The 26,444-nt window shown below is 35.2% G+C and overlaps 1 protein-coding gene and 1 pseudogene across 3 annotated transcripts in view; both read right to left on the bottom strand.

The window, feature by feature from the left end:
- LOC107033121 (protein VAC14 homolog) overlaps positions 1-26,444 on the bottom strand; it is a 39,980-nt gene that overhangs the window by 4,317 nt on the left and 9,219 nt on the right. The window contains exon 6 of one of the 3 annotated variants that reach the window (XM_072967691.1): positions 25,754-25,781. The exons of the other annotated variants lie outside the window; for them this stretch is intronic. The gene's annotated coding sequence lies outside the window, so the exon portion shown is untranslated. Of the gene's footprint in view, positions 1-25,753; positions 25,782-26,444 lie in introns of those variants that run through there. 3 annotated transcript variants of the gene reach the window in all.
- LOC102539628 (nucleosome assembly protein 1-like 1 pseudogene) lies at positions 13,626-15,090 on the bottom strand (annotated as a pseudogene).

Here is a 26,444-nt window from a genome sequence, read left to right as displayed (position 1 = left end):
CTTTATCTTCTGGTTTCTACTGTTTTTCCTTAGAAGTTAGCTATCAGACTTTTTATACCTTTAGGAAGAACTTACCTCTTTGACTCATTTTAAGATTTCCCCTTTTTGGTTGTCATTAGTTTTACTATGTTGTTCTGAGATAGATAGATAGATACAGATATAGATATAGATATAGATATCTGTTTGTTTGTTTTTTTAATGGAAGTACTGGGAATTGAACCCAAGACCTCATGCATGCTAAGCATGTGCTCTACTACTAAGCTATAAACACCCCCTTATATATATATATATATTTTTAAATAATGTATACTGTTTATCCTTTTGTAGAGTTGAATCATGGCTTGATATGTCACTAGTTTTGTAAAATTCTTGATTGGTATCTTCTCAGATATAGCTTCTTTCCCATTCTCTCCCTTTACCCTGAAAACTTCCCTTGTCCCACTTTCAGTCCTTTTCCCCTCCCTTCTCTAACCCTAGGCAGCCATGAATGTGCTTTTTGACTTTATAGATTCATTTTGAGTTTTCTCTAATGTCATATAAATGAAATGATACAGTATATACTGTTTTGTATCTGGTTTCATTTTCTCAGTATTATATTTTGACATTAACTTATATTTTAGTGTATATCAGTATTATAGTATTTCTGTATCTATTTATATATTATAATTTATCCATTCATTTGTTGATTTACATTTGGTTTGTTTCCAGTTTGAAGCTATTATGAATAAAGCTGCTATGAACATTTGTATGCAGTCTTTGGGTAAATACCTAGGAAGTGGAATTGCTGGATCATACAATAATTATATGTCCAACTTTAATAAAAACTGTTAAATTGTTTCCCAAAGTATTTGTATGATTTTATATTCCCTTCAGGAATGTATGAGAGTTGTAATTCTCCACATCCTTGTCAGCACTTGGAACTGTCAATCATTTAAATTTTAGCTATTCTAGTGGGTATTTATTTATATCTCATTGTGGCTTTAATTTGTACTTTACTGATGTCTAATGATTATGACCATGTTTTCATGTGTTAATTGAGTATTCAGATATCTTTCATGATTAAATACATTCAAAATCTTCTGCAACCATCACCACTATCCACCTCTGTAACTCTTTTCATCTTGGTAACTGAAACCCCACACCCATTAACCAATAACTCCCTATTTCCCTCTTCTCCCAGGCCCTGGCAGCCACCATTCTACTTTCTGTCTCTGATTTTTTTAACACCTTTATTGTGGTATGATTCCTGTATAGTAATCTACACATATTTCAGATGTACAATTTGATGAATTTTGATAGATGTATACACCAGTGAAACCACCACCACAACACACAAGATAGCTAAATAACATTTTCATCATTCCCCAAGAGGTGCAAATTTCAAATGCCCAATTTATCCCTTCCCACCCCTTTTACCCCTTGGAACCATAAGTTTGTTCTCTGTGTCTGTGAGTCTGTTTCTGTTTTGTAGATAAGTACATTTGTGTCCTTTTTCTTAGATTCCACGTATAAATGATAGCATATGGTATTTTTCTTTCTCTTTCTGACTTCACTCTGTCTAATTTTGGCCACTCTAAGTATCTCATATAAGTGGAATCATATAGTATTTTTATTTATGTGATTGGCTTATTTCACTTGCCATAATGTTCTCCAGGTTCATCCATGTTGTAGCATATTGCAGAATTTCCTTTTGGATGAATAATGTATATCACATTTTGCTTATCCATTCATTGGTTGATGGATACTTCAGTTACTTCCACATTTTAACTATTATGAATAATGCTGCTGTGAATATGAGTGTACAAATAACTCTTTAAGACTCTGCTTTCAGTTCTTTTGGATATATAACCAGAAGTGAAATTACTGGTGATGTGACAATCATATTTTTAATTTTGGTGGAAATGACTATACTGTTTTCTATGATGGCTGTACCATTTTACATTTCTACCAACAGTGTACAAGAGTTCTGATTTCTCCACATCCTTGTCAACATTTATTATTTTCTGGGTATTTTTTTGATAGTAGCTATCCTAATGGGTGTGAAGTGGTATCTAATCATAGTTTTGACTTGTATTTCCCAAATGGTAGTGACATTGAGCATTGTTTCATGTGCTTATTGACCATTTGTATATCTTCTCTAAAGAAATGTCTATTCAAGTTCTTTGCTCATTTTTGAATCAGGTTGTTTGTTCTTTTGCTGTTGAACTTTAGAAGTTCTTTGTATATTATCATATTAATCTCTTATCAGATATATGATTTACAAATATTTTCTCCCATTCTGTGGATTGCCTTTTTAATCTATGAATAGTGTCTTTTCATACACAAAATTTTAAAATTTTCATAAAGTCCAATTTGTATCTTTTTTGTTACCTGTGGCTCTTGTGTCATATCCAAGAAATTATTGCCAAATCTAATATCATGAAGCTTTTGCCCAATGTTGTCTTCTAAGAGTTTTGTATTTTAAGCCTTACATTTAGGTCTTTGATCCATTTTGAGTTAATTTGGTGTAAGGTAAGGGTTCAGTTTCATTCTTTTGCATGTGGATATCCAGTTATCCAGTTTTCCCAGCACCATTTGTTGAAAGGACTATCCTTTCCCCATTGAATGGTCTTGGTACCCTTGTCAAATATCACTTGATGACACATATGTGAGGGTTTATTTCTGGGCTCCCTATTCTATTCCATTGATTTATATATCTGTCTTTAATCTATCTGTCTGTCTGTCTGTCTGTCTATCTATCTATCTATCTATCTTTATGCCTGTACCACACTGTTTTGATTACTGTAGCTTTGTAGTAAGTTTTGAAATCAGAAAGTATGAGTCCTCCAGCACTCTTCTTTTTCAAGATTGCTTTAGCTATTTAAGGTCCCTTAAGATTCTATATGCGTTTTGGGATGTGTTTTTCTCTTTCTGCAAAAAATATCATTGGGAATTTGATAGGGATTGCATTGAATGTATAGATTGCTTTGGGTGGTATTGACATCTCAACAATAATAAGTCTTCTATTCCATGAACATGGGATGTATTTCTATTTATTTGTATTTTCTTTAATTCTTTCAGCAATATTTTGTAGTTTTCATTGTAGAAGTCTTTCAACTTCTTGGTTAATTCCTAGTATTTTATGCTTTTTGATGCTGTTGTAAATGGAATTTTTTAAAAAAATTCATTTTCAGATTGTTCATTGGTAGTGTATAGAAATGGAACTGATTTTTGAGTGTTGGCTTTTATCGTGCTACTTTTCTGAATTCATTAATTAGTTCCAAAATATTTTTCTGGATTCTTTAGCATTTTCTACATAAAAGATAATATTATCTGCAAACAGATAATTTTACTTATTTTTCAATTTGGATGCCCTTTTTTATCTTACCTGAATGCTCTGGCTAACACCAATTAGTTTTGGTTGATTTTGAGCTTCATTTAAAAGTATGTGCTACTTTGTGTCTAGTTTATTTTACTTAAAATATAATGTGATGTCATTTTGTTGTGTACAGCCATCTTTTATTCTCATTGCTGTTCAATATTCCACTGTATGAATTCATACAATTTATTTATCTCTCCTTTTGTTCATACACATTGAGGTTGTTTCAAATGTTTGAGTATCAATATTGAAGCAGTTATGAATGTTCTTGTATATGCCATTTTATAGACACATACACTCGTGTCTCTTGTGTGTATACATATGTGTATGTGTATGTATATATACATGTATCTGTCTGTCAGAAGAATTGTTGGGTCATACAGCAGGATTGTGTTTAGATTTAGTAGAAATTTTCTAAAGTGATTGTAGTAATTTACAGTCCCGTCTATATTGTGTAAGAGTTTCATTTGCTCCACATCTTTTCCAACACTTGGTATTGTCTTTAATTTTGACTGTTTAGTGTCAGTTTATATTTCTCCTTTCACCGAAGACTTTGCTAGAAAGCTCTAAAATTACCAGGTGAAATAACCTTATTTTTATTTTTTTGTTTTTAATTTCTACTTTTATTGTGTGATCAGAGAATACTGTTTATGTTGTTTCTACTTTATGGCACATATTGATACTTTCTTTAAGACTTAATACACTTGGTCAATTTTTGTGAATGTTTCATGTTCACTTGAAAAGTATTTGTTATGGGGGTTTAAAGACATAGATATTGATATAACTTGTTTAGTTTGTATGTTCCATATCCTTTTATATTTTTTGTACACTTGTATTGAGTTTGGTATGTTGATGTCTTCCTTTTTGCATCTTTATTTATCCTTGGTTCTATTTTATCACAGTACTTGCTGTGTTATTTGGTACATAGCTTTTCCTATTATATATTTATTTTAAATTGGTCTTTCTATCATGAAATGTTGTTTATTAGTATGTAATGCTTTTTGGTCTCAGTTGGTACACAGCTTTTCCTAACTATTATATATTTACTTTGAATTGGTCTTTCTATCATGAACTGTTGTTTTATTAGTATGTAATGCTTTCTGGTCTCAATTTTACCATGTCTGATACTAGAATTATAACACCTGCTTTTTTGTTGTTTCCATTTGCCTTGTTCGTCTCTCCCTTGTATTTTTACTTTTGGAATTGCTTTATTTTAGATGAGTTTCTCTAATTCATTGTAGAGTTGAGTTTTGCTTGGTAAGTTAATTTGAAAGTGTTTTTTTTTTTAACATTTTTTATTGATTCATAATCATTTTAAAGTGTTGTGTCAAATTCCAGTGTTCAGCACAATTTTTCAGTCATTCATGGACATATACACACTCATTGTCACATTTTTTTCTCTGTGATTTATCATAACATTTTGTGTATATTTCCCTGTGCTATACAGTGTAATCTTGTTTATCTATTCTACAATTTTGAAACCCCAGTCTATCCCTTCCCACCCTCTACCCCGCCCCCCACCCCGGTAACCACAAGTCTGTATTCTCTGTCCATGAGTCTATTTCTGTCCTGTATTTATGCTTTGTTTTTGTTTGTTTGTTTGTTTTTGTTTTTTAGATTCCACATATGAGCGATCTCATATGGTATTTTTTTTCTCTTTCTGGCTTACTTCACTTAGAATGACATTCTCTAGGAGCATCCATGTTGCTGCAGAAAGTGTTTTTTTTTTAAAAAAAAAAACAGGGAAGCTAAATCAGTGTTCATTTATTGATATGACTATGTGTGGTTTCTATTCTGACAAAATATTACATATATATTTATCATGTGTATTAAATTTCCTCTTTCATTATGTAGTATGTTCCTCACTGCACCCTCTTTTTGTATGTTCCTTGGTTATTTTGGAAGGTTTGTGTTTTTGTTCTAGTAGCTACTTTTATACTATTATTTATGATGGTTTTAATTTATCTGTCCCCTTTTTGCTTACTTCGGATTTAATTGGTTGTCAGTTTAAATAACATAATTTGATTCCTACCTTCCTATTATCTTTCTTTGTAAATTGCTGCTAAGTAGTCTGATGCCTGTTTGATTTTCCTTCATTGTTTTTTTTCTTTTTTGTCATTATTTAATGGTTTATTGCCCTCTAGTGGAGAAATAAGTATGTTTAGAAAACTATAACTTAATGGTAAATTTGAGAAATGAAATGAAAAAAGTCATTAAAGTATTCTTACTTATTTGTGTTTCATTATGTAAGCTCCAGCAAAAGGACTTTCCATTCATTGTCTGGTGGACAAAAATCCAATAAGGTCCTTTCAGGCAGTCACTATTAATTATTCCCTTTGCTGTTTTTCATAGTGTTTCCTTATACCTGTTATCTAATTTGTTTTCTCCCTCTCTCTCTCCTGCCTGACTTGCAGTAGGATGAATTCTTTGATGGATAACTGAATGAAGCATCAGGAATGAGTAAATACTAAAGTTAGGAAAACATGATCATAGACTTGGGAATGATTTCATATATGGTATCTATTGCAATTTCTCTTTTCTCTTTGATTTTATTGGGAAGGATGGTGATATAGTATTACATTTCTTTTGTCCCATACAGTCAGCAAACCATATTCCAATTTAATAATTTCAACATATTTACTTATTTATCAATTATTTATTGTGTAGCTTATAAATACCAGGTGATGGGAATAATATATTTTGACAGACAAAACAGACAAGGTCCCTACCTGGTCACTAGACTTAGTGCAAGAGACAGATTTTAAACCAATAATCACACCAAAAAACTGAAATTCTGGCAAATTCAATTAAGGAAGTGTACAAAATATTATAAGAAAATACAACAAGGGGACTGATGTAGTCTTAGCTTGGGGGGATGTAGAGAGAAGGGATAATGGGCATACAGATAATCTTTTGAAAAGTATTTTCTCTCAGAGTTGTCAGATTATTTAAAGATGATCTTAATTTCCTTTATATAGTTAAAATATTTTTTAAATCCATTACTTTTATAATTAGAAAAATTAATAAATATAATAAAAGTACTAGGCAGAGAACTTAGCAATTATGTACAAAGAAAACCCTGGGTCCTCTCAACCTCTCACAAGTAGAAGTAGAAACAAGGAGGCTGAGATGGAGAGAGAGGAAGAAAAGTATAAATGCTAGGGAGTTAATTAGGGCCTCAGTTGGCTTTTGTTTTGAAGGCCCAGAGACTGTTCAAGTAAACGTCCAGTAATGAAGACTTTGATAGACTTACGCTTATGAAAATATGTGGGGTCCAGGTGGACAATTACAGTGCATTTCTAATTAAACATGGAATACTCTGGAATACTTGCTTTCTCTCTTTCTAGTCAAGCCATGTGGGAGATCAACCATAATCCAAGATGCTTTACTAATTTACCATGAAAATTATTGTCAGAGGGAAGGGACTCATCTTAAGCCCATATTTTCTTTTGGATATAAGTACATGTTAAGCCAAATTATAAACAGAAAGTTACTTGAAGAAGGGGCATTAGGTGAAGCAAATGTTAATGGAATCAGGCCAATATAGTTGATGCATCATTTTCACACTAGAGATGTTTTTGCCAATGGGCTCAGATATGTAAGCTCATTGATTATCACTCTCGCATCCCATTTTCATACTAGCCATGGGGATTCTCAAACTTTAGCATGCATCAATATCACCAGCAACACTGGCCTTCTCTTAGGTTCTTGAACACTAAAATGCCAAGCTCTTTCCTGCTTCAGGGCCTTGGCATAACCTATTCACTCTGGAATGTTCTTCCTTTTCCTCTGTTGCATGGCTGGATCATCCTCATCTTTTAGGCCTCAATTTAAGTGTCAACTCATCAGAGAGGCCTTTCCAGACTAACTTAAATAGGTTCCCCTTTATTCTTCTCAAATCGACCCATAAAAGGTTTCTAAGTTCCACTAGGACAGGAATCTCACATCATGTTCACCATTGTAATCCTAGTACCTAGCAGTTCTTGGCACAGAGGAGGGAAGCACTTAAAAATAATCTGTAGAATGAGTAACTACTGTATGCTTTGTGACCCAATCTTGCACAGTCAGGAAAGGCTTCCTGACTTAGAAAGTTTCATAAACTGAATTTTAAGGAATAAGAATTAGGTGGGTTGGGGACGGGATATAGGAGAGGTCTGGAGGTGAGGGATTGTGCATTTGAGGAACTCAAAATGACATTCTGAATGGTTGGAGGGTAGGGCTAGAGGGGAGAAAAACAAAGCTGGACAGGAAGTGTTAACCACATTGAGGAGTTTAGACTTAAATCTGAGGGCAAATAGGAGTAACCAGAGGAAAAGTGTTTAATGGGGAGTGGCCTGATCAGATTTGGGTTTGATCAGCCTGACAACATGGAGACTGGACAGAAGGTAACCAGATTGAAAGAAACAGAACCAGCTAAGAGGCTACTGTCATAGTTATGTAGCAGTCATGCCAAACCAAAGTAATGACAGTAAAAGTGGCGAGAAGTGTATGGATTTGAGATACTCGAGAGGCTGGTATGACTGGCTGGATGTGGGACATAAAAGAAGGCATCTAGAAAACTTTCAAGTTTCTGTTTTGAGTACACTGCTCAGTTAAGCACTTTTTCCCTCTGGTCATCAAAGCAGTTTGGAAAAGACCTCTTTTGAGCATGTATTACTCAGCATAGCAGCCAGCTGAATATGTATCTTTTGAGAACCTGAAAGGCTGGAGCAGCACCTTTTCCTCTCTGTATTTCCGGATCCAGACATTCACCCGTGTCCAGTCGGATGGCACAGTAAATATTCGACAAACTCTCGGTGAGTGATTGCAACAGCAGTGTCTAAAGCAGAGGACCGGGGCCCGGACCAGGCCCTCCCTAGGCAAAGCTCAGTGATGCGGGCCGTCAGGACTCAGCCGCAAGCCAAGTGCACTCCAATCGAATTTTTCCTTCCTTTGTAAGTGATTCCAGAAGATTTTCTTCTTATCTTTAAAGGCTAATTTTGTATTACATATCAGAATTGTTTATATCAATTTTCCAAGATCCTTTGTAGGCCTTTTTAATATGTAGATTCATGTTTTCTCTTATTTTGGTTATCTTTTTTTTTGTATTGTAGTTTTTAAATATTAGCTCTACAATTTTATGTATGTTCGATCCCCCTTCCCTCCAGTCCCCTCCCCTCCCTCTATGTTAACACTGTCCCCTGATTCTTACTACTCTCTTGCTTCATTTTGTTTTGGCTATTTTCATGCTTTTGTTCAATGCCCCTTATTATATTTTCATTCAATCCTATTCTCTCTTGAGTACTTCATAATTTATTCATTTCTAAAATAATTTTTATGTCTTTTTAATTTTTCTTGTATGAGACCAGTTACCTCTCATTTCACATCTTCCTGATATGAAGATTTTTACCTATTTCTCTTCTGAATTACTGGATGTTTGAGTTTTCTGTGTGTGGAGGGGAGAGTTTTTTTTTTTTTAATCTGTAAATACTGGTTTAACAATATATAGTTCAATTTGAGATATTGTTATAATTTTCTCTATCTTATGGTTTCTTCTTCCTTCCTTCCTTCTTTCCTTTCTTTTTGGAGAGAGGTATTCATCAACTGAAGAGTTTTTGTTCTCATTTTCTGTATTTTTTTTATAATAATTTTTACAGTGGTATTCTGTTTTCTGATCAGTTTTGAAAATTTTATTTTTCTTGATCAGCAGTAATAATTTATATAGAAAGTGGTGAGGGGGCTTACAAGGTTTCTTAGTTCAAAAGCACCCTGTTCTGTTGCTTTAATGAAGTGCAGTAACTTGAATCTATGGTGCATTTGTTTTGGCTTATAGGGCTTGACCTTTCTCTAATTTTGTGCTTCTCTTTTATTTCTTTAGGACCATTATTTTTTTCTCTCTTGTTTTCTTCTTTCTCTTTACCACCAAACATCCAAGGAACATCACATCTAAGTCACTCACTGTTCTCTACCCTAGAAATGGTGCTTCCTCAAGACTGTTGCTTCTGTTTCTTGGAATTGCAGGCCTCTTCCTTTAGACTCCACAGTAATCAATACTCCAATCTAACAGGTCTTAGACCTGTTTTTAGGATTTCCCCACTTTCTGGTGCTTATTTCACCTATATTTTGTCACCTCTAAGCCCCTGCTTCTCTGTCCTGTTTTCTACACAGTCTTTTTCTTTCACCAGCATGGGCTTCAGAAATGGTTGCTGGATTTTAGTGTTCATTTCTCTACTTAACATGTATTTGAAGTTGGTAGTCTTTGTCTCCTAGTTATGTTGTAGATGTGGATTATGAATTTTTCCCCACTCTGTTTTAATTTTGAAAGTTTCATTGAGGTTATGTGGAGACATTTGGATTCAGGTGTTGCCCTTACTTTATGGGAAACTGGAGCACTATTCTATTTTCCCAAACATATTAACCTATGATTTTTAAAGTCCAGGTCTGATAACTCCAATTTGTATCTTCTGTAGATCTGTTCCTTTTCTTTTAAATCTTACTGTCGTTTTGTTTTCTGGTATGCTTAGTATTGTCAATGGGATGTCAGGTATTGGATGTGATATTTTGAGGATATGGTTAATATTAACTTTTCCCAAAGAGAGTTTATTTTTGCTTCTGGCAGGTAAGTAGAGACAGTTAAACTTAATCCAATCTGGGATTGAGTTGATATATAGCTGAGTTTCATTCTTCTGATACCTTTCTGGTTTATGACTAGCAGTGCCCAAACTTCAAAAATTTTTTCTCGTTTTTTATGATTACTGCTAACAGCTCTTGTTTAGCTTCTCAGCCTCCTGACTGAGGACTGGAAAATGACTTAAGAAAGCCCATGCTGAAAGTTGAGCTTACCTCTTTGTACTTCCGTTTTGTGCTTCTTGGACGCCTCTGATAGCTCTCCAGTGCCTTCACATTGTTGTTTTCCATATTTTACCTACTTTCTCTAGTTATTTTTATTGGAAAGATTAGTCTCTTATGAGATAATCTGCTGTAGCCTTTTCACTGAGTTTTAAAATTTCAACTACTATGTATTTAATTCGTATACATGTTTTGTGAAATTTAGGTCATGTATTTTAAGTTTTCTATTCTGTGAAGATACTTTTACACTTTAAAAATTATTTTAAACATATTAAACATGGATAGTATATAATCTGTGTTTGATAATTCCAAAAGTGGAATCCTTGTAGGTTTGTCTTTGCTGGTTCTCTTTCACAGTGCCTTGTTTACTTGCGTATTTAATAGTTCATTCCACCAGATAACATTTGTGTTTGTTGCAGTGGCTTCTTGGGGTGTGACTAGTTGCATACCATTTTGTGTTTACTTAATTTATTTTTTGGACCCATTTGGGTGATACGAATTTGGTGTGTATATTTACTTGAGTGCTAGGTTATGGTTACAACTTGAGGTTTTATGTTTCCCCCTGTTTTGCTCATTGCCAGGACAGCTTTCCTTACAGTCTCTTAATTCCAGACTCCTAGATCACCTTTGCTTTCTGGGGATAACCCTTTGAGTTCCCAGCTTCATAGGACAGCCTCTTGTTAGACTCTTTAGATGGTGTTTGTGTTTGTTTTCTATCCTTCATTCCAAACCAGATCTGTACATTTTAATTCTAGTCAAAATGATTGACTGAATATTCTCAGGGCAAAAGTAGATTAAGCACTTCACTTACCTTCTCTGAGTTCCCACGTTCACTTAGATTTTGGATTGCTGATTTCTTACTGTTTTTATCACCTGGGATGCTTTTAAGAAGTTGTTTTTTTTTTTTAATTACCTTGCATTTTTAGTTGTTTTCAGGGATGGAGTTGGTGCAGATACTCTGGGTCTCTACATTGCCTGAAACAACTTTCTGTTTGATAATAAAATTTAGAAAGCCATTCATATGAACTTTCTTTTTCTCTTGATATTTTCTTCCCACTGCGCACCCACATACTCACACCCACACACTTACACCTTTAAAAGGAGACAGATTCTTCTACTTTTAAAACTTTACTTCTAGGGAAAAGTTTCATGAAATATATCTGGTGTTGTCTGTAAAGTTGAGTTTTACTATTTGGTGCAGGATTGTAATTATTATTGGTAACATTTTTTTTAGACTCTTTGAAGCCCTTAAATAGTTTCAGAAGGTAGAGACTTAGGCTACAATCAATATATCTGGGGTATTTCTGTTATTCTAAGAATTTACTTGTACTCAAGTCATATTTCCTTTAATTGTGAAAAATAAGTAAAGGTTTATCATGAAAAGTGGGAAAAGCCTCCCTCTCTATTTCCTGAATGGTTAGAAATTTGGTAAATTGATAAAAGTTTTAAATGAGTTTGTATACTCATATGATTAAGTTTTGTAAGTAGTTTCAGAATTTAGCTTTCTTAAAGCATGACTACCCCAAAGATAAGGACTTGTTTTTAAGATGATTTTATGAAAGATTACCTAATCAATGTTAGTTGATGAAGAGAGATATTTTATGGTAGAGTAATACATAACTGTAATGTTCCTTTAGTATTTGGCTTTATAAATAAATATGAAAAGTGATTATCTCATAACACTTTTTAAAATTCACTTTCTTCTTTCCCCAGAAAGTAGCAAAATAAGTAAAATCATAGTTCTTTTCTAATCTTCATGAATAGTTCCTCACTTGCTCTGGGTGAGAGGCTGTTTTCAAGGCCATCCTATGGTATCTGCCAAGATACAGTGTAGACCTTGCAGTTTAGGGCTCTGTGAAAATGCTTCTAAATTACAGAACTGAAGAGAGCTTAGATTTACTCTTTGGATAATTTCAGTTGTGGACTTTAGAATGAAGCAGGTAGTGGGGGAAAGTTTCCTTATTAAGATAAAACCTACTGACTGTATCTTGGCCAGTGTTCTCTTTTTTCCTAGTAAGCTGACGGCTGTACAGAGGTGTATAACCCTAATGGCTTGCTGTATGCCATTAAAGGGTATTGTAAACTTATAAAAGAATGACATTTTGATCAATGCTGTTAAAAGTATTACTGTCTTGACACAGAAAAGTTCTGCTGCAAGTTTAAATATGCCTTTAAAAGCTTTTTATTGAATACATTTGCATCCCTCAGAAATGTGCCACTTTGGCATAAGGTTACTCTGAAGTATTCCATATTGTAACTTAAATGCAAAACCTTCTATTTACCTTTAGAAGTAGCAAACACGTATTTCCCTATCAAAGGGAGCTTAAAGACATGGTAATATCTTAAACCACTGTATCTGATCTAAAAATAGAATTTTTGTAAAGAGAAAGCTGAAAACTAAATTATTCCATTTTATTTTGTGACGTATTTTTTCCCATATGGTTTTGTTTAAAACTTTGTGGTTTTAATTTCCCTTTGGATTTAGGAATCATGCCTTTTCACCCATTTCAGAGAGCTTTACTAATCACCTAGGAATTAGTTCTCTTAAATAGTGATATGTTGGATGTGTTTTTCTACTGTTTTGTTTTCCTTTATTATATTTTTATTAGGAGTTTATGAAAACCATGTCATAATAGACATAATCTTCCAAAGTGAATGGTTTCTTCTTGACACAGTTGGTCTTCTACAGGTTTTCAAATCTACTAATGCTGTAATTTTAGCTTTATTTCACTCCTTGTAATACTTCTGCTATTAACCTAACTTCTGACTTTATACCATACTTTTCTGACTTGTGAACTGAGTTCAATACCCTGAAAACCATAATTTTCTTAAATATGTCACTAGAGAATGATTATTTACTTGATAGATTTTAGGTTTTATACTTTGAAAATTTGACATTTAATCCCAGTCTAATGAACTTTACATACATGGGCATATTTTAAAAAAGATAGCATTGATTTTTATAAAGCATGATGCCTTTGTCATCTGTTTTACTTGTAAAAGCAGGTGTTTTGTTATTGTTGGTGGTGGTTTTTTAATTGACTACCCACTAAGTGCCAGGTGATTTGTATACAGTATTGATAAAACTAAAACTTGCTGCATTTATTATGTGCCATGTTCTTTACCAAAGTACTTTCCATGGCTCAAAGAAGTCATGAAACTTGGTCAAACAATGAGTAAGTTTTAGAGTTGGGATTCAAGTGTTGGTAGTTTGACTCCCAACTATTGTGCTATTCTTTTTTTTTTAATTTTAATTTTTAAATTAATTTATGTATTTTACAATATCATATTTTTAAAATTGAAGTATAGTTGATGTACAATATTAAATGTTACAGGTATACAATATACTAATTCAAAGTTTTTAAAGGTTATACTCCATTTATTGTTATTATAAAATATTGGCTATATTCCCCATGCTGTATCCTTTTTTTTTTTAAAATTATATTTGACATTTTTATTTTAGGCTGCAAAAACAAAAACAAGCAAACAAACAAACAACAAAAAACTTGAAATAGGCTTGTCAAATGATGTAAATTCATCCTTTCCACGGAAGCAGAAGGTAGACCAGTGCAGGTTATCCTCAAGGCCACATACATCCTGCTTCACTGCTGCTTGCACTCTGCTGGGTTTTGATCCTTCTTTGGGTCATAGTCTGGATCATTTTCCTCATCTCCTTCTTCTTCCCCTTCCTCATCTGCTTCTTCACCTTCTTCATCATAATCATCATCATCATCTTCGATGGCTTCTCCAGTGAACCAGATCCACTGATCTTGGAATTATGTGCTCACGTAAAAAGTGACCGATTTCAAAGTCTGCGGCAAGAATAGCTTCAGCATCGTCATCCAGATCTCCACTCTCAGGAACTTCAGGGGGGGCAAAAAAATTAAAGAAAGAGTCGTTAGAGACTGTTTTGGTCACAGTACGAACTGTCCCACGTCCCTTGTGTTTCTGCTTCTTCTTAATGGTTTTCAAAGTAACATTCTTCCCTTTTTTCCAATCTATCTGGCACCCTGTACAGCCCATAATTTCTGGTCCATCAAAAGAAAAGGGATCAGAATCATCTGGTTCTGACCTCATTCTGTATGTCTTTGTCAACACTTCATTTGTGAAATATTCATTGGGTTCAAAGTGAAATTCTAAGACAAAACTCATAGGCTGGCCAGCATCTGAGAACTTCACTTTAATATCTTTCAAGTGCTTCAGAATAGGTTCATCATGTTCCTGAACCGTATCACTAAGCAAGTCAACATTCTTAAAAACAGTCAACCAAAATTCAGGAATTCCCTTGGGGTCTTCTTTTTCTTCATCTTTTTTCTCATCTTCAATCTTGGCCTTTTCTTTCAGCTCCTCCGAAATCTCATCTTCCTCATCGGGTTTCCATTCACATTCTTCTTCCGTAGGCTCATAAATTGCATTAATAATCTCAAATCGCTTATCAAATAGAGGCTGATAGAGGACAGCATACTTTCTTTCAAGATCATGAACTTCCTCATAAAATTTGGCTTCTATCTGTGCACATTTAACTTGAAGGTTTTTGAGAGCATTCACCCATCTTTTAACTACCCTAGGCAAGCTTTCAATGTATCCTGTTGGTGTTTCTACCAGACCATCAAGTCTTTCTTGAAGAGCTGCAAGAATCTGAGGATTTTGCATCATCTGAACAGTCAGTTGACGCGCTTTGATTTTTGTTTCTTCACCAGTTTCTTCCTCTTCTACTTCTTCAACATCATCCAAATCTTGATCAAGTTCAGACTGTTCTTTGTTGTCGATGTCTGCCATGTTGTATGAAGATCAAGTACCGGTGGCGAGCACGGGGAGCCAGGCGGCCGGAGCTGCGCAGGCAGTGACTCAGGGCGGCGGCAGGAGGAGCAGGAGGTGGCGCCGCGAGCAGATGGCGCTAAAAAAGCCCCATGCTGTATCCTTATAGCTTATTTTATTCCTGATGGTTTGTACCTCTTTAATCCTCCACCTCGCCCCTCCCCCTTCCCTCTCCCCACTGGTAACCACTAGTTCCTTCTCTACATCTGTGAGTCTGTTTCTTTTCTGTTATATTCACTAGTTTGCTGTTCTTTTAGACTCCACATGTAAGTGATATCTTACAGTATTTGTCTTTCTCTGTCTGACTTATTTCACTTAGCATAATGCCCTCTAAATCCATCCATTGCTGTACACCAGAAATTAATACATTTTAAATCAACTGTACTTCAGTTAAAAAGCAACCAACCAACCCATTTAAAATATGGGCAGAAGAAATGAACACACATTCTTCCAAAAGAGGAAATGCAGATGGCTAACAGGAACATGAAAAGTTGCTCAACATCACTAATATCAGGGAAATGCAAAACAAAATCACATCACAATGAGATATCATCTCACACCTGTCAGAATGGCCATCATCAAAAAGAACACAAATAATTGTTGGCAAGGATGTAGAGAAAAGGGAACACTTGTACACTGTTGGTGGGAATGTAAATTGGTGCAGCCACTATGGAAAACAATATGAATACTTCTCAAAAACCTAAAAATAGAACCATTATATGGCCCAGCAATTCCACTCTTGGGCATGTATCTGAGAAAAGCAAAAACATTAATTCAAAAAGATACATACACCCTGCTTTACTGTGCTAATCGAACCCTTTTTTATGTTATTTGTTCTAGGTAGTATTATCCCCGTTTTACTAATGAGGAACCTGAAGCTCGGATAGAGTAAGTACTTTGCCTGTTGACACAGAGTGAAGGAGTGGCAGAGCTGGCTCTGTCAGACTTCAAAGTGTACTTATTACTACTTAATACTAATTATTTTTTCTTCATCCTTCTCATCACATGTCCTCTTAATTATCTTAATGTATTTGAAAATGGTTGTTATTAGAAATTTTGGAATAGGAATTTGTCTAATAATTTTCACTTAGAGTTTGGAGAGAAGCATGTTGAACAAATAATTGAGGCAGGTATTGGAGACTTGAATTTTTGTACTATCTCATTTTGGCCATATGACATTGGAAAAAATCACCTTTTTTGGGTCTTATTTATAAAATGAAGGCACTATTGAATGATTTTAAAGGTTTCCTCCAATTCTAAAATCTAATTTAATTTTATTTTGATTTAATTTGTATACGTGTTCTCTTTAGCACAGATAGAACTTTACCACCTGTATTTTAGCCCATTAAATATTATATTTTATTAAAGTCAGGGGGCAAGGAGCTCTGATTTTTATTCTTGCACTATTATATCCAATGTTGAAATTCAATAATGGGAAGAAATTCTATATAAATAAGTAATTAATCTCATAAGGACACTCTTTTTAATACTATTCAAGATTCTCTTAAGATTTCCAGAATTGTTCTGACTATAAAAACTAATATTTTATAAAAGGAAATAAATTATTTTTAATAGAAAATATTTCCACCAAAGAAGACAGGAATGGGTGACTCCCACCTTCAAAGCATTTACAAGTTCTTACCCGTGCAATATATATATATATATATAGCAGTTATATTAATAAGTAACATTTGTTGAGAATGAATTTTATGCTACTGTATTTTATATACATTGTATCATTTAATACTCATGAAAACCCTATGATGTACATATTATTGTTATTTCCATTTTACAGAGTAGGAAATAGAGAATGAGGTCAAGGAGTTTCTCCTGAAGTTACATTGTTGATAAGTGGTGAAGCTGAGATTTGAACCTATAGAATGGCACAGAGATTTTCATCATATTTACAAAATAGGCGTAATTGTAAGAGGTTACCAATGATAATGCTTATCAATGTATGACTGAAACATGAAATTTTTTAGGAAGGAATGTGTCTGGTGACTTGTGATGAATGGTAATTTCCAAGCTCTCAGATTTCATCACTGCCAGTTACGTATTTTATTGATATAGTCATAAAACAAATAACTTTTGGATAATTTTATAACACTACTTATTTTCTGAAGAGTTAATAAATTCATTGTAAGTTATAGGAAAACATTTTTTGGAGTCTGGGATGTGGATGGGTGAGTGTGTGTGGGTATATGCACACAAACACATGCATGTTCATGGATTGGTAGCTGTAGGTTAGGGTAACTAATCATCCCAGTTTGCCTAGGCTTGGGTTTCTAGATCATGGAACTTTCAGTGCTTAAACTAGGAACTTTCCAAAACCAGGTAACAGGGAATTATGTACATACACATGTATGTATGTACGTGTGTCTAAAGTAATGGTAATAGTTGAGCTGTAAGGAATTCAGATCTTGCAGAGCATAACACAGCTCTGAGTTCATTGCCTAGACTGATGACTGTCTATTTTATTAACAGAAATCTTGGTCTCCTGTGTTTTCCCCATTTCAGGTAACCTTTTCTTGCCATCTAAGAAATTAACTTCTCTGTTGAAATCATTGCAAGTAAACTTGAGAGCAGGAGTTCTGTTACTGAGGCAGCTTACACAGTGATTTGCTAAGTAGAGCCTCTTCGTAAAGGTGAAGCAGATTTCACCAAGATTTCAGTAACCTGCTGAAATGCCTGTTTTTTTTTCCTTTCTCATAAACCCCAATATCTTTATTTCTCTTTATCCTTTGCATTTAATTATTTCCTTTGGAAAATTTACATGTATTTTCACATGATGTAAACAGTTTTTTTGTATGTATTTGCTTTTTTCTAGAGTACAGTTTGAACTGTCTGAACTTAAATTATTAGATTAAACTACATGGAATCACCAAAATTTGCCTGTTTTTGATTTATAGCAACTGGCATCATCATATGGCTCACCTAATATTTAATTCAATTTTTGAAATATTTATTTATTTGAAAATATTAAGCTAATAACTTAAATCTAAGCAGTGTATTCCATTGAAACCCTTATTAATGTTAGGGAGGAACTGAGATGAACTTTGGACTTACTACTCTATGTGGCCCGTTTGCTAAAAATACATTTTAAAAGGTATAGTTCAGGTGGAAAAACTGAGCATTTCACAGCCATTAATATTAGATAGGAATTTAAAAATTTATTTTAACCAAAGGTAAGACCAATTTAACTACTTTTCTTTCTCAGTATTTTGATCCATAATATTAATTTTAAGCTGTAGTGGGTAATGTAAATGTTCTTTTTGGAAGAAGAATGCTCCTTTCATGGAATCAGATTTAAAATTGCTGCTGTATTTTTTTTCAATGATCTGTTTTTTAATTGAAGTATAGTTGTACAATATTATATGTTATAGCCATACAATATAGTGATTCACAATTTTAAAAATTATACTCATCTATAGTATTATAAAATATTGGCTACATTTTCCATTTTGTACAGTAAATCCTTGTAGCATATTTTATACATAATAGTTTTTAACTCTTAATCTTTTATCCCTATAATGCCCCTGCCCCCTTTGATCTCCTCATTGGCAACTACTAGTTTGTTTCCTGTATCTGAGAGTTTGCAAAAAAGCAAAAAAGTTGTTGTTGTTGTTATGTTCACTAGTTTGTTGTATTTTTAAGACTCCACATATAAGTTATATCATACTGTATTTGTCCTTCTCTTTCTGACTTATTTCACTTAGCATAATACCCTGAAGTCCATCCATGTTGCTGCAAATGGTAACATTTCATTCTTTATGGTTGAGCAGTATTCCATTGTGTGTGTGTATCACATCTTTATAACCATTCATCTGTTGACAGATACTTAGGTTACTTCTATATATTGGCAATTGTTAAGTAATACTGCTGTGCACATTGGAGTGCATGTATCTTTTCCATTAGTGGTTTTAGTTTTTTTTTTTTTTTGATATATACCCAGTAGTGGAATTGTTGGGTCATAATGGTAGTTCTATTTTTAGTTTTTTGAGAAACTCCCATATTGTTTTCCACAGTGGCTGTACCAATTTACATTCCCACTAAAAGTGCACAAGTGTTCCCTCTTCTCCACATCCTAGACCAACATTTGTTATTTGTGCTTTTGTTGATGTTATCCATTCTGACAGGTGTGACGTGATAACGCATTGTGGTTTTGATTTGCATTTCCCTGATGACTAGCAATGTTGACCATTTTTTATGTGCTTGTTGGCCATCTGTTTTTCTTCTTTGGAAAAATGTCTATTCAGTTCTGCCCATTTTTTAATCAGGTTGTTTGTTTTTTGTATGTTAAGTTGTATGAACTGTTTATATATGTTAGATATTAACTCCTTATCAGTTACATCGTTTGCAAATATTTTCACCCATTCAGTAAGTTGTCTTTTCATTTTGTTGATAGTTTCCTTGGTTGTGTAAAAGCTTGTAAGTTTTATAGGTCCCACTTGTTTATTTTTGCTTTCATTTCCTTTGCTTTAGGAGACAAATCTGATAAAATACCTCTGCAATTTATGTCAAAGAATGTGCTGCCTATGTTTCCTCTAGGAGTTTTATGGTTTCCAATCTTACATTTAGATCTTTATATATATATATATTTTTTTTTAATTGAGGTATAGTCAGTTTACAATGTTGTGTCAATTTCTGGTGTACAGCATAATGCTTCAGTCATACATGAACATAGATATATTTGTTTTCATATTCTTTTTCACCGTAAGTTATTACGAGATATTGAATATAGTTCCCTGTGCTATACAGTAGGAAATTGTTTATCTATTTTATATATATTAGTATCTGCAAATTTGAACTTCCAATTTATCCATCCCACCCCCTTCTTCCCCTAGTAACCATGTTTGTTTTCTATGTCTGTGAGTCTTTTTCTGTTTTGTAAATAAGTTTGTCTTCTTTTTTTTTTTTTAGATTCCACATGAAAGTGATATCATATGGTATTTTTTCCCCCTTCTCTTTCTGGCTTACCTCACTTAGAATGACAGTCTCCAGGTCCATCCATGTTACTGCAAATGGCATTATTATTTTTTATGGCTGAGTAGTATTCCATTGTATATACCACAGCTTCTTTATCCAATCATCTGTAAATGGACATTTAGGTTGTTCCCATGTCTTGGCTATTGTAAATCGTTCTGTTATGAACACTGGGGTGCATATATCTTTTTGAACTAAGGTTCCCTCTGGATATATGCCTAGGAGTGGGATTGCTGGATTATATGGTAAGTTTATTTTTAGTTTTTTGAGGAATCTCGGTACTTTTTCCATAATGGCTACACCAAACTACATTCGTACCAGCAGAGGATTCCCTTTTCTCAACACCCTCTCCAGCATTTATTGTTTGTGCACTTTTGAATGATGGCCATTCTGCTCGTGTGAGGTGATACCTCACTGTAGTTTTGATTTGCATTTCTTTGATGATTAGCAATATTGAACATTTTTTCATATGCCTATTGGCCATTTGTATGTCTTTATTGGAGAATTGCTTGTTTATGTCTTCTGCCCACTTTTGGATTTTTTTTTTTATTATTAAGTTGTATGAGCTGCTTATATATTCTGGAAATTAAACCTTTGTCAGTCTCATCTTTTGCAAATATTTTCTCCCATTTCGTACATTGTCTTTTTGTTTTGCTTATGGATTCCTTTGCTGTGCAAAAGCTCTTAAATTTAATTAGGTCCCATTTGTTTATTTTTGCTTTTATTTCTATTGCCTATGTTTTGCCTGTGTTTTCTTCTAAGAGGTTTATAGTGGCTTGTCTTATGTTTAAGTCTTTAAGCCATTTTGAGTTTATTTTTGTGTATAGTATGCGACAGTATTCTAACTTCATTGATTTACAATTGATTTACATGCAGCTGTCCAGTTATCTCAACACCATTTGCTGAAGAGACTGTCTTTACTCTATGTATGTTCTTGCCTCCTTTGTCAAAGATTAATTGACCAAAAGTTTGTGGGTTTATTTCTGGGCTATTGTGTTCCATTGAGCCGTGTGTCTGTTTTTGTACCAATACCATGCTGTTTTGATTACTTTAGCTCTATAGTATTGTCTAAAGTTTGGGAGCGTTATTCCTCCAGCTTCATTCTTTTTCTTCAGTATTGCCTTGGCAATTCTGGTTCTTTTGTGATTCCATATAAAATTTAAGATTATGTGTTCTAATTCTGTGAAAAATGTCCTGAATAATTTGATAGAGATCACATTAAATCTGTAGATTGCTTTGGATAGTATAGCCATTTTAACAATATTAATTCTTCCAATCCAAGAACATGGGATATCTTTCTATTTCTTTAAGTCCTTTAATTTCCTTAGTCAGTGTTTTGTAGTTCTCCACGTGTAAGTGTTTCACTTCCTTGGCCAGATTTATTCCTAAGTCTTTTTTTTTTTAATGCAATTTTAAAAGAGATTCTTTCCTTTCCTTTTCTAATATTTCATTTTTTTGAAGTACAATTGCAATGTGTCATTTTCTGGTGTACAGCACAATGTTCCAGTCATGCACATACATACATATTTATGGCCTTTGTTTTAAAGTCTGTTTTGTCTGATATGAGTTACTGCTACTTATGCTGTCTTGTCATTTCCATTTGCATGAAATATCTTTTTCCATCCTCTTTCAGTCTATGTGTCCTTCACTCTAAAGTGAGTCTCTTGTAGGCAGCATATTGTAGGCTTTTGTTTTATTATCCAAACTGCCATTCTTTGTCTTTTGATTGGAGCATTTAGTCCATTGACATTTATAGTAATTATTGATAGATGTGTGTTTATTGCCATTTTGAACTTTGTTTTCCATTTGATTGGTATTTCTTTGTTCCTCTGTTTTCCTTTTTGTTTTTCTTTTTGTCGTTTGTTAATTTTGAAAAAAAAAGAGAAGAAAAGAAGAGAGAGAGAAAAAATTCTGTATTTTCTTGCTCCCCTCTCCCACTTCCTATGATTTTGGTTTTTTTTAAACATCTTCATGTTTATTCTCTTGCAACTTACTGTAGTTGTCTCATATCCAATAATGGTTTTCTCATTTCCATAGCTTCCTGCTTCTTTTCTATTTAGAGTAGACCTTTTCAATATTTCTTTTAGGGTAAGTTTAATATTGCTGAATTCTTTTAGTTTTTGCTTGTCTGTGAAATTCTTTTCCTCCTTCTACTCTAAAAGATAGTCTTGCTGGATAGAGTATCATAGGCTGCAGCTTTTTCTCATTTAGGACTTTGAATATATCTTGCCACTCCCTTCTGGCCAGCAGTGTTTGTGTAGAGAAATCAGCTGAAAGCCTTTTGGGGGTTCCCTAGTAACTAACTCTTTGTTTTCCTCTTGCTGCTTTTAGAATAATTTCTTTAACTTTGGCCATCTTAATTATATGTATTGGTGTAGGTCTGTTTGGGTTCTTCTTTTTGGGACCCTTTGTGCTTCCTGTACTTGGATATTTTAGGTTTGGAAAGTTTTCAGTCATGATTTTTTCAGATACCTTTTCAACCCCCTTTTCTCTTTCTTCTCCTTCCAGGACCCCTATTATGTGTAGGTTGGCACTCTTTATATTATCCCATAGCTCCCTTATATTGCTTTGATTGGTTTTTACTTTTTTTTTTTTGTCTGCTGTTCTGATTGGGTGACTTCTGGTATCCTGTCTTCTAAGTCACTTATTCCTTCCTCTGCATTATCTAGTCTGCTTTTGACTGTCTTTAGCTCAGCTCTTATCTCAGCTATTGAGTTTTCTGTTTTTAATTGGCTCCTCTTTATAGTTTCTATTTCCTTTTTACAGTATTCTTTCTCTATTCATAGTCTCTCATTACCTTCAGTGCTTTTATTACCCCCTTTTTGAAGTCATGATCTAGTAGACTGTCGAGGTCTATCTCATTGTTTGTTCTTTCAGGGGACTTCTCTTGTTCTTTTAATTGGGAGTCGTTCCTCTGCTTCTTCATTTTACTTGCATTTCTCAGGCTGTATGGATTTAGCAGTATCAGTTATCTACTGTTTCCTTGAAGGGCTGTTTTATTGCTTGTTTGTTTTTATTTGAAGTGGGAGCATTCCTGTGTAGACCGTGTGTGTCTAATAGTTTTGTTGCAAGGGCTATTCTTACTATGGATGGTTGCCACATCTTTCTTCTGTGTGTATTGGCTGTTACCCTTTGATTGGGGGTGTAGTTGGTCCTGTGGTGATCAAAGCCTGCCCTGATTGTTGTTGAGCAAGGCCTCCGTTTTTGTTCTATGGTTGTCACAGCCTTGACAGGGCCCAGGTCTGCTTCCCTGTTGCTGGAATAGAGGCTTCTACACCCGTTTCTGAGCTGTGGTGTGTGGTAGGCAGGGTTGGAGCACTTCAGCTGGGAAGAAGAGTTGCTGACTATACCTCCACAGGAGATGTCCCCTGGGAAGTGCTCTCTGTGGTGTTGTCTGTCACTTGTTATGCAGGCTTACAAAGTACTCTTTGTTGACCCTGCCTTTGTCCCCACCTTAGCTGCAAGAATGTCAGCCACCCACTCTGGTGTCCCCCGGGTATGGGCCCATGGAACCACCAGGGCAGATCCAATCTGCTGATCCACCAGTGTGCTAGGACCTGCTGTAGCAAGCGTGCAGTCACACACCTGAATCCATGGTGCACCACAGGGTCAGTGCAGACCCAGCCCTGCCTCCATGCACAGTAAGGTATGCTGGTCTGTTGTAAGCACCTGGACTTGCCCCTGCATCAAAACTCTGTTCACTTCCCAGAAACTCTGCTTGTCCCAGAGGTGCATGCTCACAAAGGCACCAGAAGAGCAAATCCACCCTCTTTGCCTGGGGCTGCAAAGAATTCTCAGTCCCCCATGAAGTTGAAAGGCTCCTGGGTATGGATTCAGCTTTCAGCCCTGCCTCCACATAGCAGCAATGGCTATGACTGAGCCCCAACTCTCCTCTCCTGAGAACACACCAACAATGGAGCCAAGTCGAGACTACTGCTATGACATGGCTGTTTTGAGCCCCTCCCCCCATGCACACCAGCAGTGGTGCTTTTTTATGGGGGTTCCACACTGTTCTGTTCCACCGCCCCCCCAGCCAGAGCTCATGAGGTCCTCCAGCCACCTGAGGCTGCCTCTATGCCGTGGGCCCCAGCCCTCTCCCCAGACTTGTCACAGATCTCCAGCAGGCTTGTCCCTGCCATCTCATGTCTAGGGCTGGGGATTTCAGGGATCTTTCATGCCAATTTCTCTTAGTTCTGTTGGCCAAGTGGCTGCCACTTTCTCCTCAAAGCCTCAGAAGTTCTGCTTCTGTCCCTTCTGACCCCCCAGCTGGAGAGGGGGCATCCCAGCATGAGGGTGCCCTTCTTTTGCTGCTCTCTTCCAACAGGACTGGCCCTGCACCAATTTTCCTTTGTATTTTCTTTTTCTCTCTTACTGGGTTTTGTGAGAATCCCCCTGTATTTTGAAATGAGAGACAGTCTGCCAGAGTTCAGTAGGTGTTCTGTGTGATTCAGTGAATTTGTACATGTAATTCTTGGTGCATTTGTGGGAGAAGACAAGCTGCGAGTCTCTCTGCTCTGCCATCTTGGCACCTCCCCCTATTTACGTATATAATGCATTTTGAGTTTATTTTTGTATATGATGTTAGAGAATGTTCTAATTTAATTCTTTTATATGTAGCTGTCCAGCTTTCCCAGTACCACTTATTGAAGTATCTTTTTCTCCATTATATATTCTTGGCTTTTTTATTGTAGATTAATTGACCATAAGTGCATGGGTTTATTTCAGGGCACTCTGCTCTGTTCCATTGATCTCTGTGTCTGCTTTTGTGCCAGTACCATGATGTTTTGATTACTGTAGCTTTATAGTATAGTCTGAAGTCAGGGAGCACGATTCCTCCAGCTCTGTTCTTTCTCAGGATTGTTTTGGCTATTGGGGTCTTTTGTGTTTCTATACAAATTTTAAAATTCTCTGTTCCAGTTCTGTGAAAACGCTATTGGTATTTTGATAAGGATTGCATTGAATCTATTGATTGCCTTGGGTAGTGTGGCCATTTTAACAATAAAAAGTCTTCCAGTCCAAGAACACTGTATATCTTTCCATCTGTTTGTGTCATCTTTGGTTTCTTTCATCAGTGTCTTACAGTTTTCTGAGCACAGATCTTTTACCTTCTTAGGTAGGTTTATTTCTAGGTATCTTATTCTTTTTAATGCAATGGTTAATGGAATTATTTCCTAACTTATCTTTTTATTTTTAATTTTAATTTCTTTTTTATTTACAAAATAGTATCCTCTAGGTGGCATCATTTTAATGGGAAAAAACTATCGTTTGAAGAAAAATTAATAAAAAAAATTGAGAAAGGGAAATATGGCCTTAAAAAAATTGTTGCAAAGATAGGGGATCAGAGAGAAGAGACCTTCCTGGGGGGTCATCAGGGACCCCGAGTGCACAGAGGGTCAGGGGGAAATTGCAAATTTAGGGGGGAGGGAAAGAGCTGGAAGGGGTTGCATTTTTGCTAAATGTGAATTGTCTAAACTGAAATGGCTGCTCTTTTTTCTTGCTGCTTTGTTTTCTGGGCTCCAGTCTGAGCCCCGGGCCTGAAAAGACCCCCATGTTATTCCAATCCTCCTCACACCCCCAGGTGCCTGGGGACTCTCCAGACCTTGACCCTCCCGTTTGTGCCCAGAAACACTCCCAGACACTTTGCATTTTGCAAATCTTGCAATGAAGTGGCACAGTGCTCTGGGCCCTGGGCTTCCCCTACCTCCCCCCGCCGCCAACCCGGGGTCCCCTCTTGGGGTGCAACCCCCTATCATACCTGTGGAGCTGCCACACTGTCCAGCTGGTTCATGGGTCCCTGTGGGAGGAGGTGGCCATGGTGTGTCCTGCTCTTCCCGAGCAGGGCTGCTGGTCTGTGCACAATGCTGCCATTGCCCCTAATTTGTCTTTCTGATAGTTCATAGTTAGTGTATAGATATGTAATGGATTTCTGTATATTAATTTTTTAAAAAAGAATTAGTTTGACTTTATTAAAATTAAAACATCTATTTTTTTAAAAGTACCATTAACAAATTTATAAGACAACGACTAGTCTAAGAAAAGATATTTGTAACACAAAAACAAACCAGAAAAACTGGTATGAAGAATTCCCACAATAAGCAAAAGCCAAACAAAACTCAACGGAGGAAGAAGGAAGTATATGAAAAGGCAATTACGGAAAAGGTAAATCAAATGAAAAGATATTCAACCTCACTAAATATCAAGAAAATATAAATTAAAACAATGAAACCATTTCACATCCGTCATATTGGCAAAAATTTAAGTCTTCTGACATAGAATATGTGGAACAACAGAAACCCTCATGTACTGCTGGTGGAAGTGTAAATTGAGACAATCACTTTGGAGAGAATTTTGACGCTATTTAATAATACAAAAGGTGTATTTACCATATTGCCCAGTAATTTCACTTCCAATTATTTCCCTTATAGAAATTCACCAACATGTGCACAAGGAGAATGTA

Source organism: Vicugna pacos, chromosome 9 (genome assembly GCF_048564905.1).
Source record: "Vicugna pacos chromosome 9, VicPac4, whole genome shotgun sequence".
In the NCBI taxonomy this organism is placed as follows: domain Eukaryota; kingdom Metazoa; phylum Chordata; class Mammalia; order Artiodactyla; family Camelidae; genus Vicugna; species Vicugna pacos.
This window is presented reverse-complemented; position numbering and strand designations above follow the sequence as displayed.